Source organism: Lissotriton helveticus, chromosome 6, assembly GCF_964261635.1.
Source record: "Lissotriton helveticus chromosome 6, aLisHel1.1, whole genome shotgun sequence".
Lineage (NCBI taxonomy): Eukaryota > Metazoa > Chordata > Amphibia > Caudata > Salamandridae > Lissotriton > Lissotriton helveticus.
The window spans coordinates 399,772,268-399,788,324 of NC_136067.1; positions in this window are offsets into that span (position 1 = coordinate 399,772,268).

A 16,057-nucleotide genomic window follows, 5' to 3' on the forward strand; every position below is an offset into this window, starting at 1 on the left:
CACCTAAAAGCAAAGGAAGCCAGAGGAACATCAGTTAAATAAATGTTGCATATGTCGTGCTTCAATTAATATTTGCAACTAGGCATTTATTTTTACAACACACCCAAAAGCGAAAAAACACAAAATAAAAATTGCAATTCTAATCAAAAATGGATACTTACATTAATAGACACCCCACAGAAAGACTTGGTCCATGCACCACTGAGTACCCCTGGGCATAATGGATGAAAGCAAGGCAAACTGGTTGCAGGCCTGAGCACACTGCCTGGCTTCAAAATGGCCCCTTGACCCCCACCCACATGGCCAGGTCCCCACCCACATGGCCAGGCCCCAACACCACCCCAAAATGTCAAAAAACAAAAACAAAATCACCACAATCCAATGCCATCCATGCCCTCAATGATGTTTACATTCAAGACACCCCACAGAAAGTCTTGGTCCAGGCACCACTCACTACCCCTGAGCGTAATGGATGAAAGCAAGGCAAACTGGGTGCAGGCCTGAGCACACTGCCTGGCTTCAAAATGGCCCCTTGACCCCCACCCACATGGCCAGGCCCTGCCTGTACCAGGCCTAAAAATGGCCCCCACCCACATGGCCAGGCCCCAACACCACCCCAAAAAGTAAAAAAACACACATAAATCACCCCAATCCAATGCCATCCATGCCCTCAATGATGTTTAAATTCAAGACACCCCACAGAAAGACTTGGTCTATGCACCACTGAGTACCCCTGGGCATAATGGATGAGAGCAAGGCAAACTGAGTGCAGGCCTGAGCACACTGCCAGGATTCAAAATGGCCCCTTGACCCCCACCCACATTGCCAGGCCCTGCCTGTACCAGTCCTCAAAATAGCCCCCACCTACATGGCCAGGCCCCAACAACACCCCAAAAACCAGAAAAACACACAAAAATCACCCAAATCCAATAACATTGATGCCTTCAATGATGTTTAAATTCAAGACACCCCACAGAAAGACTTGGTCCATGCACCACTGAGTACCCCTGGGCATAATGGATGAAAGCAAGGCAAACTGGCATCAAAATGGCCCCTTGACCCCCACCCACATGGCCAGGCCCTGCCTGGACCAGGCCTCAAAATGGCCCCCACCCACATGGCCAGGCCCCAACAACACCCCAAAAAGTCAAAAAACACATAAAAATCACCACAACCCAATGCCATCCATGCCCTCAATGATGTTTAAATTCAAGAGACCCCACAGAAAGACTTGGCCCATGCACCACTGAGTACCCCTGGGCATAATGGATGAAAGCAAGGCAAACTGGGTGCAGGCCTGAGCACACTGCCTGGCTTCAAAATGGCCCCTTGAGCCTTGACCCCCACCACATTGCCAGATTTTTCCGCAAACTCTTGGATTTTTTTGCCATTTGCACATAATGTGACCACGTCTGTCTGTAACTTTGCCACCACGCCGGAAGGCGCAGAGGTCCCTCGAGTGAGCTGTCCATCATAGTGCGGAAAGGGCGGGAAGACATTGCATACCCTAGTGTGTGTGTGGCGGGGCCAAACGAGCAGGGCTTCTATGCGAGCTCACATGCCTCTTGTTTATAAAGGGTCAGAGACTGATCAGAGCAGCAGATGAGAAGAAAGCAGCCTCCTGGTCACAGGAAGTACACGGGGATTGCGCTTGAGAAACTCGTGGATGCAAAGACCTCCATCAAGGATTACATCTAATTGTAGGGGGAAGATATAGGGAGAAAGCACTCCTGCCTAGCCTAGACCATGCTCACTAGTTGTTTGGGCTGATTATTTGAGCTTCAAATCGGGCATGTGCAAAAAAATCCGCCCGCATGCGAATTTGTACATTTTCGACAATTTCGCGATGTTCGCGGATTGCGAAATTACCGAAAATTCTCAAATTCGCGAGCGGAATGGATTTTGTGCTCATACTTAGTTATTAATCAATTAATCTGTAGGTAAATTTACCGAGTCGGTAAAATACCGATTCTGTAAATTTACCGATTGGTAAAACAATATGTAGGTAGCACTGAAAACAGTGCCACAGGCCCTTACCGATTCGTTATTTACCATGTATTACTAATGCATGGTAAATAACGAATACCTGTGTACATGCACATCTGTGCACATCTGTGCATGTACACCTGTGCCATGTGGCACACATACAAGCCACTAACAGGGGTGCAACAGGGTGTCAAAGTGACACCCTGTCCCCCTTGGCAATTCGGTAATTTTACCGATTCTGTAATTACCGAATCGGTATTTGCCATTGAATCCTTTGAGCTTCAAGGCCCATAGGAATCAATGACAAATACAGATTCGGTAATTACAGATTCGGTAAATACCGAATCCTACCGATTCGGTATTTTTTACTGAAAAATTACCTACATTAGATTTACCGATTCATGAATAGCGAATCGGTAAAATTCTGTATTTATGAATCGGTAAATCTAATTTACCTACATCATGCCCAAGATTTCTTATAAATGCAGTAGTAGGATACTATAGTGGTGTTTGTGAAGTTTAAGTGGTCCTGCTGTGATCGATTTAAGCTTAAGAGTAGTGAAAGGGTGTTTAGGTACTATAGGGAGTAATACCGGGGTGGTGCTCTAGCATACTGCAGTGCTGTTGTTGTACCGTAGGTGATCATGCTAGGGATAGCGTTATAAGGTTTAAGGTACTGCAGTGGTGTTTGTGTAGTGTAGAGGGTTGTGGCAGGGTTCTACTCTAGTAACAGTGGTGTTTAGGTAGAGTAGCAGGTTGTGCTGGGTAGATTTAAGGTTTAGAGTAGTAAAGTGATGAATAGGTAGTGTGGGTGGTCATGCTGGAAGTAGATTAAGAGTTTACAGTAGTGCAGTGGTGTTTGGGTAGTGTAGGAAATCATACTGGGGTAGTGTCACTGCAAGACTACATGTACTTATTTTTCTGCAAAAACATCAAGCATGCATTCCATATATTTCAGAACGGCATTTTACTATTAATATTAAAGTCATTTTGGAAACACATAACCAATGATTGTTTCCTAATTCTACCAAAATGTGAGAACACAATACGTTTTTAACAAATTACATGTCAGGAAACACATGAATTACCAAAATGCTTCTCTCAGAGTGATTCCAAAATGCACAGACTCACTGTCTGATTCTACTCAAGCAACTCTATTCCTTACTTTTTACCAAAACACATTTACCACTCTACAAGACTTTAGGTGACTCACACATTGCACAAAATGTTCTACTTCACATTAGTATAGACCGCTTCTATCAGAATGATTCCTAAATGCACACAAGACTCACTGTGTGATTCTAGACAAACAACACTATCCATTTCATTTTACCAAAACACATTTCATAGTCTAGAATACATACTGCATTTAAATGTAGAAACTTGATTCATTTTTGCAAATAAATAAAAAATAACTGGTTTTCTAATTCCACCAAAACATGAGAACAGCATAGTTATGTGTCTGCAAGCACATAAAATACACAAATGCTTATCTCAGAATGCTTTTTAAATGCACACCCACTCACAATAAAATTATAGAGAAACAAAAGTATTCCCTGCACTTTAGCAGGACAAACACATTAGTCTGATTACCACCTACATTTCCTCTCAAATTATTAACTCAACCTTTCGAATTGTTTTGTAGAATAAGAAGTATATCAGTCACACAGCCAAAATGCCCCAACGGTCCCAGCCGGTTCCTCGCATCCTTCAGGAGCAGGCATTGCTTTTCCTCAGGGGGAGCAGCTAACATGCTGCTCTCCCTGAGGAAAAGCAATCTCCTTTCCTATTTGGAAGAGAGAACAGGTTTCCTGCTCTCTCTTTCAAATAGAAAAGCAGTTTGCAATGTCAGGGTGGAAGCCGCGAGGCTCCTGCCCTGTCATTGCAAACGGCAGTGTCCCGGAACACTGCAGGAGCCGGCCACGTGGCCCCCCTCCCACATTTTTTAAAAGCCCCGGGGGTGGTAGTCCCCGGGGCTGGGGGGCCTAAGAGCCCCCTACCCTTTTTAAACAAGCCCCGGGGGTGGTCACCGTGAGCCCTCACCCCTGCATATATTAAGTTACAGCCCCGGGAAGTGGCGGTCCCAGGGGCAGTATGGGGGAGATTGGGATCCTCCCCAAACTATTGTTTTAAAAATGCCCCTGGGATTTGGCCCCCCGGGGCAAATTAAAATATTTAGCGCGGGAGACCACGTTTCCTTTTATTTTTATCGGGTGCGTGGATCCTACGCGCATCCCGCGAGTTAAAAAAAGAAACAACAACAAATTTTGACCCTGGAAGTCCTTTAGGGACCCCCTGAGCAGGCCTAGAAGGTCAGGGTGTGTCTGACCCCTTTTTGTGTTTTGCACACATATTTCACAGAATTCTTCAACCTTGCTTCTACCGAGGCATGAAATGGCTGCCAACAGTTCCTGGTTTCGAATGTTTACAACCGCTTGACAGCCAATGAGCATTGAGCGCGTGATCGGAACGGTGCGCTTATGCTATGACACCAATCCTTGCACAATCTGCGGATCCACCGCGCCCATAGATGTATGTACATTTACATGTAATTTTCTGAAAAACTACTGAACAGATTTACACCAAATAACCATAAGGCACAAGTCTGAACCAAGGACAACATCTTTGCCAAATTTGGTGTAATTCCGTTCAGCCGTTCGGGCTGTAGCTGTGGCTAAAGGTCCTATGGGAAATTGCATGGGGAAAACACATTTTCGAACCCCCCCTTTTTTCTCGGCCCCGCTTGACAAATCACCCCCAAACTCAGGGAAGGAGCGGAACTGAGCTGGCCAAAAGTTTTGAAAAATTTCACCCACATTCATCAACCGCCGCCAAAGTTATTCCAAATAGAATGTTACGGATTTCCTATGGATAATAGGTCCTAACTATAACTACCTACTGGCGACCGCCAGTAGGTAATATATATATATACATATATGTATATATATATATATATTCACTGAAAAAACCATAGGTTATAGACCATATATAGTTAGGAATTAGCATTTACAAAACCTTGAAAATTCACTGAAAAAACCATAGGTTATAGACCATATATAGTTAGGAATTAGCATTTAAAAAACCTTATTTTACTCACACAAAACCATTGAAATTCCATATATAGTTAGTTGCACTAACTATATATCGCGCACCCGCAATCCACTGCTGATCATGTCACATATTACATCATTCATGACATGGTCAGTGACATCACTGATGACATCACTGATGACATCTCAAATGACATCACTGATGACATCACTGATGACAACATCCAGTGACTGTATTTTTCTGTAAAGTTAAAATATGTCTTGAGTGGATGTATAAGTGTCTGGATGAAGGATTTAGTAGGTGCATGACTGACTGTATGAGTGAGTGATTAAATGTGTCTCACTGAATGCATGGGTTAGTGACTAAACTGTCTTAATTTGTGCATCATTATGTCTGTTGTTCTGTAAACTGCTGCATGTGTTGATCATTAGCTATACGAGAGGCTATATGTGTTATTAATTGGTTGCCCAAGTATTTCTATGGGAGATTGAGTTTGTGTGGGGGTGGCTGGAAGGTGTGAGACTCTATGCATAGATGTGTGAGCAGTTTATTCACTAGGTGTATGAGTTCAAGAGTGCATGTGGAAACAGCTACATGGGCAGTTGACTGTGTGCATGAGTGTATTGATGAGTGAATGGATATCTCAATGCTACATGTCATAGTAAGTACATATGTAAAACACAGTACATGTGAGAGTTGGCATATATAAATAACTGTGCATGAGAGCCACTGAATGAGTGAGTGGTTGTATCGATCATTGTGAACTTGTATCAGGGATTGTATAAGAGAGTAAATATGTGTTAGTATATGTTTCAATAAGTAAGGTGTGTTTAACTGTATAGTTGAAGAAATGGAGGTGAGATTGTTTCTTTGCATGACTGACTGGGTGTGTGAGTAACTCCATGGATGAGTGGCAGTGTGTGAGTGTCTGTATAAACTGAGTGTATCTAAGGTTATATTAGAGTCTGAAGAGGTTTATCGTATTAGCACAAGAATGATGTCAAATGAGATGTCATCAGTGATGTCATCAGTGATGTCATTTGAGATGTCATCAGTGATGTCATCAGTGATGTCACTGACCATGTCATGAATGATGTAATATGTGACATGATCAGCAGTGGATTGCGGGTGCGCGATATATAGTTAGTGCAACTAACTATATATGGAATTTCAATGGTTTTGTGTGAGTAAAATAAGGTTTTTTAAATGCTAATTCCTAACTATATATGGTCTATAACCTATGGTTTTTTCAGTGAATTTTCAAGGTTTTGTAAATGCTAATTCCTAACTATATATGGTCTATAACCTATGGTTTTTTCAGTGAATTTTCAAGGTTTTGTAAATGCTAATTCCTAACTATATATGGTCCATAACCTATGGTTTTTTCTGTGAATTTCATTGGTTTTTTAACAGCTAATATCTGTAGCTGTAAAATGTATTCTTCTTTAAATCCAAAAATATATTTTATATGTTTATGAATAATTTTTTTTTTAAATATTTTTTTTTCTTCGTTCCCGCTTCGCAAATCGGGAAGCTTCCCGTTAGCTGACCTTGATGCCGCGAAATAGACCGCGAGCCGGTAAACGTTTCTTTACCGCAAGTGCCGCGTTACAAAACAACATCGTGACGCCTCCCGTCCGCATGACGTTTCACGTTGTCGCGTGATACGTCATATGACGTACTACGTTAGCGAACTGGTACGCGAAGCGAGTCGCAAAGCGCAGGTTTCTGGAAGCAAACCGGGAGGCCCTGCAAAGCGCTTAACGTAAACACAGCAAGTCATGTGACTTGGTAATAACACTTTTCATTGGTTCATTTCACTTTTGGTTTCCTAATGATGTAAGACTAGGTCATATAATCTAAAATGAACACTTTTGATTGGTTGAGAACTCTTGTTTTTCCCAAATGATGAAAATCCCTCCTTCTTTCCTCACTCTGACTTTCATCATTGTGAGAGAAAGACCCTTTGTGATCACTGAGCAATGGCTTCTTTAGTAGCTTCAGCTGGTGCTTCCCCACCACCTCCACCACATCCAAGGAAGAGTGGACCACCTGCTCAAGTTATAATTCAACAAGAAGAAGAAGAAGAGGAACAGGAGGACGAGCACGAAGAGAGGCAGTTTTTGCCTGAGCAGCCCAGGACGTCTCACCGGAAAGAAAACTTCATTTGGCAATTTTTTAAAATTCCCAAAGGTCAGAAAAAAGTAAATGCAAGATACGTAACTTGCCTTATATGTCAAGATAGACTGTCCAGAGGGACCGACAAAAAATACAGTTTCGGAAACTACACAATGCATCGCCATATGACTAGGTGGCATCCTAACAACTACAGTGCTGCACAGTTTCGGAACGACCTAGATAATCTCCCTATTATGGCCAGAAGATCTGTTGTACCGGAAGTAACGGGACCAGAGGGCAGGGAGATGGTGCCAAATATACAAATGAGATTTGGTGAAGTAAAACACACCTGCGTATTTTGCGATGGATTCATTTCCTACGGAGAAAGAAGCATCACTCTGATCAACAGAGCTATTGACTATCATATGCAAGTTTGTCCGAAACGCCCAAAATAATAAATACTTCTTTTTTTTGTTTTGTTGCTCCTGTTGAGCCCTTTACAATGAATCGTTTTCATTGCCCCCTCCAAGAAAAACCCCAAAAAATATAAAACTGTTCCGAAAAATTCAAAAACAGTAAAAAAATGTTCAGAAAAATAAAAAAAAAAGTTCTTTTCAGAACTACCTCCCCGTTATTAAAAAATTGGTACAATATTTGGAACTGTGCCAACCTCTATTTCTCTTAGTTCGCTTCCTAGTTCGCTCGCCGGTACGCGAACTGGAAGCGAACCAAAAACAGTAAGTATAAGGGAGGGAAACACACACTTATGTTAAAATAAAGACAGCTATAGGGGAGTAAACTAGAGATACTATTACCCGTAATCCACTGCTGATGATGTCACATATTACATCATTCATGACATGCTCAGTGACATCATCAGCAGAGGATTGCGGGTTTTTTGACAACATGCCTTATCCACGGTTTAATAACGCTGCCTTTTGCTTTATATAAGTTTTCAAATTGTATGAAATATATACCAATAGGTCGTTATGAACCTTTAGGTAGTGCTTTTCTTCATGAGGTCTGGTCGCTTCCATACACATACAGATGTTTCAAAGATGATCAAGAAGTTTATCTGAATGGAGAGGAATGCACTGAGACGCCAGATCATTCACTAATGTGTAGGCACATACAGTTACACGGTTCATGCAACAAACACCGACCAAATATGGCTTGCGTGTTGCAAGGCACGCCAGTTCCTGCTATCATCCCCACGTTCAAGTTGTTGGAAAATGGTAGTTATTTGATGCTCAATAATGAAGATTGTTCTGAGTTAATTAAAAGTATTCCTTTTATCGTAACAGTAAGTGAACGGGTTATTTGCTGCAGAAATGTTCTATTTCCTCCCACACATGAACATAGGGAGTTTTCAATCTGGCCACAAATACCAACCTTGGGACACGTTTCAACGGCATGGCAAGAATAAGAGCTCTTTTGTCTCAGAGAGAGGTGGCCTTGAGTTCGGCCCGTGAAACTTTCGTACTTCACATAGCGAACACCCGTACAGAGGTGCACACCCTTTTCAATTAAGATTTGCCTTTCAATTTCAGCAACATGTTTCCGACTATCTTTAACGCATCCTCCACAAAGTCCCTGACACACTTTTTTAAAGTTGTTACCAGTGGTCTCGTGACTTCATTTGAGAAAATCTTTGGAGTCATCCCTGCTTCCTTTCATTGTATTTTCTGCACTCTGGTTCGTGGATTGGCATTTTTACTTGCATTACCAGCGGACGCTCTTGTGCTTTTTTACATTTTTAAATATGGATGTCCCTCCTATGCAACCTCCGACCCTGCAGCTGCTGACACTGTTCCGCAATCGCATGCTAGAATATTATGGCACAATGCCGTTGGCGATATTAAGCACGGCATATGGATTATCTTTTCGGTTCTCCTACTTCACCTGTGTCCAGCCTGTATTTCACTGCCTGACCTGTGATTTCGATTGGGCCATTGATTTGTGTCTCTGCGGACCGGTTTCTCCTGACGTCGACTTTAATCAGCTGATGACTCCTATCATTACTCACGAGTTGGTTTGTCCTGGCGAAAGGATTATGGCTGTGGCATTGATGCATGGACTACTTGGTCCCTGGAATTTACTGGCGGCAGCACAGTCTTTCTTGGAAGAGAGCTTTCTTGAAAACCCACCAAGCTGTCCTCTGATGGTGATAGAGGATCCGGTGCTGGGAGAGCACGTATGTTCTTTTCCGCTTTTAAATTGGATGGCTGAACTGTTTTCGGATGAAGACGGTGACTTCCTATTGGAGGCTGTTGCAGCTTATTTTGCATACACAGTTATGTCATAGACCTTTTTCATGTTTGATATGCTGAGTACTAGCATTTCATTGACAATTCATTGACTTATTTGTCAAGTTTTTATTATTTACCTTGCCTATTGGCTTAAGACTCGATAAAGTACTTGGCTGTTTTATTTTTCTTTAGCATTAAATTTTCCTAGTTTTTAATGCTTTACCTTGCGGACCGTCCACATATAAACTTGCAATCTGCTCTCATGAGATGGCACTTCTATTATCTTATTCAGTTCGTTTCCGGATCATGAGGAGGTGTCATCTAGGTCCTGGATATCTTTACACCGTGTTAAGTTAGCATGGGCTCATTACCGGTTTAAACGCCATTTTTCCTTTTTTGCAACTTCTGCACACGACACTTAGTTGTTGCTTTAGCTTTCCACCTAGTAGTTCATCGTGGTTTACATGAGAATAATATGTTATTGGTCTACTATCTGCTTTACTTGTTAAACTATATCTGTACAGCGAGTGCTAAAGTTTCAAGAACAACACGATACAGAATTGTTATGAGGTCTGATCTCCACGACTTCATACTCATAACATAAGTGCAACTTCTGCCAATTCTGGGCATGAGGCGGGTTTTATATTGCTTTGCCGAACACACATACACAACAGTTGATGCGGTTCACATGAAGAGAGAGCTGGTGTATGGTGATGTGATTCCTTCAAATCTAAGACACTAAAGTATGGGCACGCCCTAAACCAACACAAAGAGACCTTCTTAGCAAATAATATAATATGTGTATTAGGGAGGGTGAGATATAAGCAGCCGCGGGCCGTGGAGGGAGTTACGATGGGGCAGGGAGGCGGGGAGGGGGAGAAGCAGGGTGGAGCCCTCTCTACCTTGCCCCTCCCCCTCCCCGCCTCCCTGCCCCACCGTAACTCCCTCCACGGCCCGCGGCTGCTTATAAGTGTTGCTAACTCTTATTCATTTACAGCATGTTAACATACTGTCACCATTCGCTTTTTATGTACTAGTAACTATGCTGGTAATTTTGCTACTGATAATATGTGTACTTGTATTCTCCACCCTGCTTCTCCCCCTCCCCGCCTCCCTGCCTCACCGTAACTCCCTCCACGGCCCGCGGCTGCTTATAAGTGTTGCTAACTCTTATTCATTTACAGCATGTTAACATACTATCACCATTCACTTTTTATGTACTAGTAACTATGCTGGTAATTTTGCTACTGATAATATGTGTACTTTTATTATCTAAGGTACTACGCCTGAGAAGACGGCATTAGTAAATAAACATTTCAAATACACATCTGTTCTTCTTAACTCCATGTTCTGGTTTCTAAGAAATCTATAACGACCGACTGTTCATGAGTTCCACGTATCCTGAGGTACTATAAGTTCATATTCTGGATTGTCTAAACATTGAGAGTTTGTTATATCCAATGTGACACTGTACCTAGCTTGCTAAGGAGTTTTTGATTACTAACGTGAGTTTTGGGACACCCTAATTCGCCGAGGTTCCAATCCTCTGTCCACAGTTCTGTGTGACAACAGAAACCCTGCGACAGGGGCACCCCCGACCCTTGCTGGAGCTTCATCACACTTGCGATACAACTCCAGCAATGCATTCGCCGAGGTTCCAATCCTCTGTCCACAGTTCTGTGTGAGAACAGAAACCCTGCGACAGGGGCACCCCCGACCCTTGCTGGAGCTTCATCACACTTGCGATACAACTCCAGCAATGCGCCACCTTTACGGCACAGATACATCACGCATCTGTGCTGTTTTTGCCCCATGATGCGCCGCATTGTAAATGCAGCACACCATAGGTGACGGAACAGCGGCACAGAATGACTAACACATCCCTGGTGATGCGCCAGTCATCATAAATGTATCCCTATGCTTCTTATCTTGTTAGAGATGAACCGCCATATATATCATCAAAGTTTTTTGCATTTCCTAAATAGCGAACTTTAAGGAATAAATAGCGATTCTTTACCATTCCTAGTTTGCGATGAGCTATTTGCTAATTAGCCGAATGTAGCCCAATGAAGCCCAATGTAGCCCAATGTAGCCCAAAGATGGCCGCCAGACACACAAAAAAACAAATGTAGCCCAAATATCAGCCAGATGTAGCCCAACTATAGCCCAGTGACGGAATGACCAATCAGCTTCGCAAACCTCCGTTACGCGAAGCGGAGCGCTGTTACAGATATATATCTTTTTTTGAACGTTAATTTCTCAAAATCCACTGGAGCACATATATTGAGACCTAGCAAAGGCACATCGGGCTACCAGTCCCTAATATTTTGCCAAGTTTCGTGCAAATCCATTCAGCCGTTCAATTATTATTATTATTATTTTTTTTTGCCCCGCGGGGCCCTTTTAAAACCTCCACATCAAACCTAGGGGGTCAGCGAGGATCTACTATGCCCCCTTATAGTTATTTCCCCCTTTGTTTTGACCTCCTCTTGTCTCTCGATCCTACCGAGAGACAAGATGGCGGCCGCTACGGACTGTTTGGAATGTTGACAGACGCCGGAGAACCAATCAGCTTCGCTTCACAAAGCTCCGTTGCGCGAAAAGTCCGCGAACCAGAGCGCTGCCCGGTCCGCTGTTACAGATATATATCTTTTTTTCAACGTTAATTTCTCAAAATCCACTGGAGCACATATATTGAGACCTACAAAAGGCACATCGGGCTACCAGTCCCTACAATTTTGCCAAGTTTCGTGCAAATCCATTCAGCCGTTCGGGCTAAAAGTGAGGCCAACCGCCCTATGGAAAACTCAATGTTAAAAACACGTTTTGGGACCCCCCTTTTTTCTCGGCCCCCACTGGACGAACCCCCCCCAAATTTTCAAGGGCTGCTCAGAAACAAAATGTGCCATTTTCCTGAAAATTTCAGCCAATTCCGTCCACAAACGCCAAAGTTATTAGACATAGAATTTTCAAAAAACCCATAGAGAAAAAATCCTAACTATATATACCTACTGGCGACCGCCAGTAGGTAATTACCTACTGGCGGTCGCCAGTAGGTAGTTATAGTTAGGATTGGCGAACATAGGAAATCCGCAACATTCTATTGGGAATAACTTTGGCGCCGCTTGAGGAATTTGTGTGTAATTTTCCGAAATTTTGGCCAGCTCCGCTGCGCTCCTTCCCTGAAAGATTCGGGGGGATTTGTGACGTGGGGGCTGAGAAAAAAGGGGGTCCCAAAACGTTTTTTCCCATGTTAATTTCCATCGGACGGTCTGACAAGTCTACAGCCCTAACCGCTGAACGGAATTACGCCAAACTTGGCAAAATTGTAGGGACTGGTACGCAGATGTGCCTTTGCTATATTTGCTGAAAATTGCTCCAGTGGTTTTTTTGAAAATTTACTTCAAAAACACATCTATATCTATAAGCGCTCTCCAAGCGCTCACAGGTGCGCGTACCGGGGAGCGCACCCGGCGCGCTACGGGAGTGCGCGAGCGGAAAGCTGATTGGCTGTCGGGTGTCTGTCAACATTCTAAACAGTCCGGAGAGTCCGCCATCTTGTGTATCGGTAGAATCGAGACACAAGAGGTGAAAAAGAAAGGGGGATATAATTAAAAGGGGGCAGAGTGGACACATCCTGATCCCCTAGGTTTTCTGAGGGGGCCTAGAAGGACCCTGAAGGACAAAAAAAAACGGTTTTTTTAAAAAATTCGCGGGGTAAGCGCTAGGTGCGTTCCCGGTTACGCTCTCCGGTACGCGCACCCTGAGCGCACCACGGGGAAAAACAGTGTAAAAAAATAGAGTAAAAAAATAAAGTTGAGTGTTTAGAGGTAAGTTAGCTCTGAAAAGAGCTGTTGTGTTAAGTGGGTGTTTTTGTACCTACAAGTAGGTACCAATGCAGAGTCTTATATTCAAGAGGAAAACTCTGGGGCATATTACCAACAACTAGCGATAATTTTTGTCTCTAACTTGTTTAGAGACAAAAATTATCGCCGCACATCGGCGATTTTTATCGCAGATAAACCTTGCTATTAGCAAGGTTTATCGCAAATGCGATAAAAAACGGCCGCAATGCATGAATATCGCTGAAAAGTCAGCGATATTCATGCATTATCGAGCAAATGCTCTTAGCCATGTTATCCACCTCCCATTGGATAACATGGTGAAGAACTGCTCAGGGCAGGTGTTAGCTTTTGGAGATATTCGCGCTTAGCGCGAATATCTCCAAAAGTTGGTAATAGGAGATAGCGATGTTAGCGACTGTTTCCAGTCGCTAACATCTTGGCACGCCCACTTTGCATGTCATTAGTGATAAATATCACTGACATGCAAAGCGGGGCCCAAGATGGTCGCTATCTCCTATTAGCTGTCACTAACTGGTGTTAGCGACAGCTAGGTAATAGGGAGATAATTTTATCTCCGCTTTCTTGGCTTTTAAAGCCAAAAAAGCAGAGATAAACCCCCTTGATAATATGCCCCTCTATTCCCCTCATCTGTAAATTGCACACCATCTCTCCTATACATGCCTTGCATGTTGTAACGCAAGTTGTTGTGGTAAATGGAACCCATACCATAGTCTCTGAGGAAAGCAGAAACAGTTTTATTTACATGTTTCCTTGCTTTCTCAATCTGTGGACAAAATTGGTTGAACCAGTTCCATTTTTGCCTTTGGCATATATTAGAAAATACCAAGGCAGTTTTTGGAAAAAGTGACATCAATTGCCCAAAGATGTCCTTTAAAAGCATTTCCAGACCTACCCCAGTCAAAGTGCCCAGGTCATTTCCACCACAGTGCACAATTATAAGGTCAGGGTGTGGTAAATGCATACAGGATTTTACCAATGGTATCAATTGGTGACTCCTCAATCCTCTCTGTCCAATCCATACAATGTCCACATTTGGTAAATCAAGGTTGTAAACACCTCTGTTAGCTGCGTATTTTTTTACTCCAGTGGACAAAGCTATGACCCACAAACCAGACTTTTGGCATTTTGAAGGTAGATGTGCTTCTAGTCAGATGAGTTGTGGAAATGAAATGGCAGTTTGATTATGAAAAAAAGTGGTTGAGAATCACAGTGGCGGCTGGTGACATTTGAAAGTGGTGTGGCGGAAACTGATAATCATACTGCACCGTACAGAGCGAGCGTAGCGAGCGTGCTCGAACCCCCCAAGGAGGGTTCAGGGGGAATTCCCCCCATGAAATGTTTGAAAAAATAGTGGAAAAATTGAGCATTTCCAAGCAAATTTGAGAAAGCAGGAAGGTTAATAAAGCAATTGTGAAAGTGCAGGTATTACATTATTAAAGAGCTGTCATATAACATACTAGGTAGCTGCTTATTTACTATAACAACAGAGCTTCATAACAGACTTCAAGATACAATGCTGAGAACCTCACAGATTGTTTTTATTTAAACTGCAAACAACAAAACAAACAACTTTTTTGATTTAAACTACAAACAACAAAAGAACCAACTAAACAGGTCACAAACTATCATCATTCAACATATTTACTTTTTGAATCTAAATTCAGCACGTCTGTCTTTAAGCGCAGCAATTTTTCAATTACTTGAACGTTAAAGTCAGCAATATTTTGAAAAGGCTTGCTCTCTATAGAGAGCATTGCCAACGCATTGAGTCTTTCCTGAAGCATGGTGTTCCTCAGGAATGTCTTATTCCTCTTTAAGGCGGAAAAAGATCGTTCTGCCTCAGAGGTTGTCATAGGAGTTGTAATGACGATTTTTATTAAAGCTACTGTCTCTGTAAATGTATTTTCTATATTAAGTTCATGAATTAAAGAAAGCAAAGACCTGCCATCTTTGGCCTTCTGGTACACAGGCATTGAGTACATTACTGCCAACTCACTTTTCAGGTCCTCTTGGTTGAGCATCGGATAAGCTTCCACAGCCTCATGCAGAGCATGCTCAGGGAAGGATTCATTATATTTTTCAAAGTATTTACTTTCCAATAATGCGGCACTTCCCAAATGTTTTGTGAAAGCAAAACGCTCTTGTGCCTGCACAATTACAATGTCACAGATCTCTTTTGCACTTCGGACCAGAGTGGTGATGTTTTTCCTGTGGTTTGAAAAAGTTGAAGACTCTGGCAGTTGGCTGTCTAAATTGTCAACCTCATCTCTCACTTTGTTTATGCTTGCGACAAAGTCCGTGGTACATCTTTTCACAAAGACTGTATCTACGTCTCGTCCTTGCAACTGATTGTATAAAGTCTCGACATTTGTCATTATCTTTTCAAATAAAAACAGAAAGAACTGAAACTCCCTATCTTTTAGTGTTCTAGCAAAGCCACGGGCTTCACTGTGACTTTTGAAATCAAAGGTTTCATTGTCTTCTATGGCTTCAAAACATTGCACAAGGTCCTCCCTATATTGAAATATTAGTTGGACTGTACGTATGTTATAGTTCCAATGAGTTGAGCCTCCCCTCGGAACCCTTTTGTCCACAATCTCCTGAAGTGCTTCCATTCTTTTTGGGGAACGTGAGAAGAATGCTGCCATGCCTCCTACATCCTGAAAGAAAATTCGTGTCTCGGAGATCTTTGATACTGCCTGTTGCATAATAAGATTAAGTTGGTGGGCGTGACAGTGCACATAATGAGCATTCGGGTAGACATCTCTAATTCTTTTCTGAACGCCA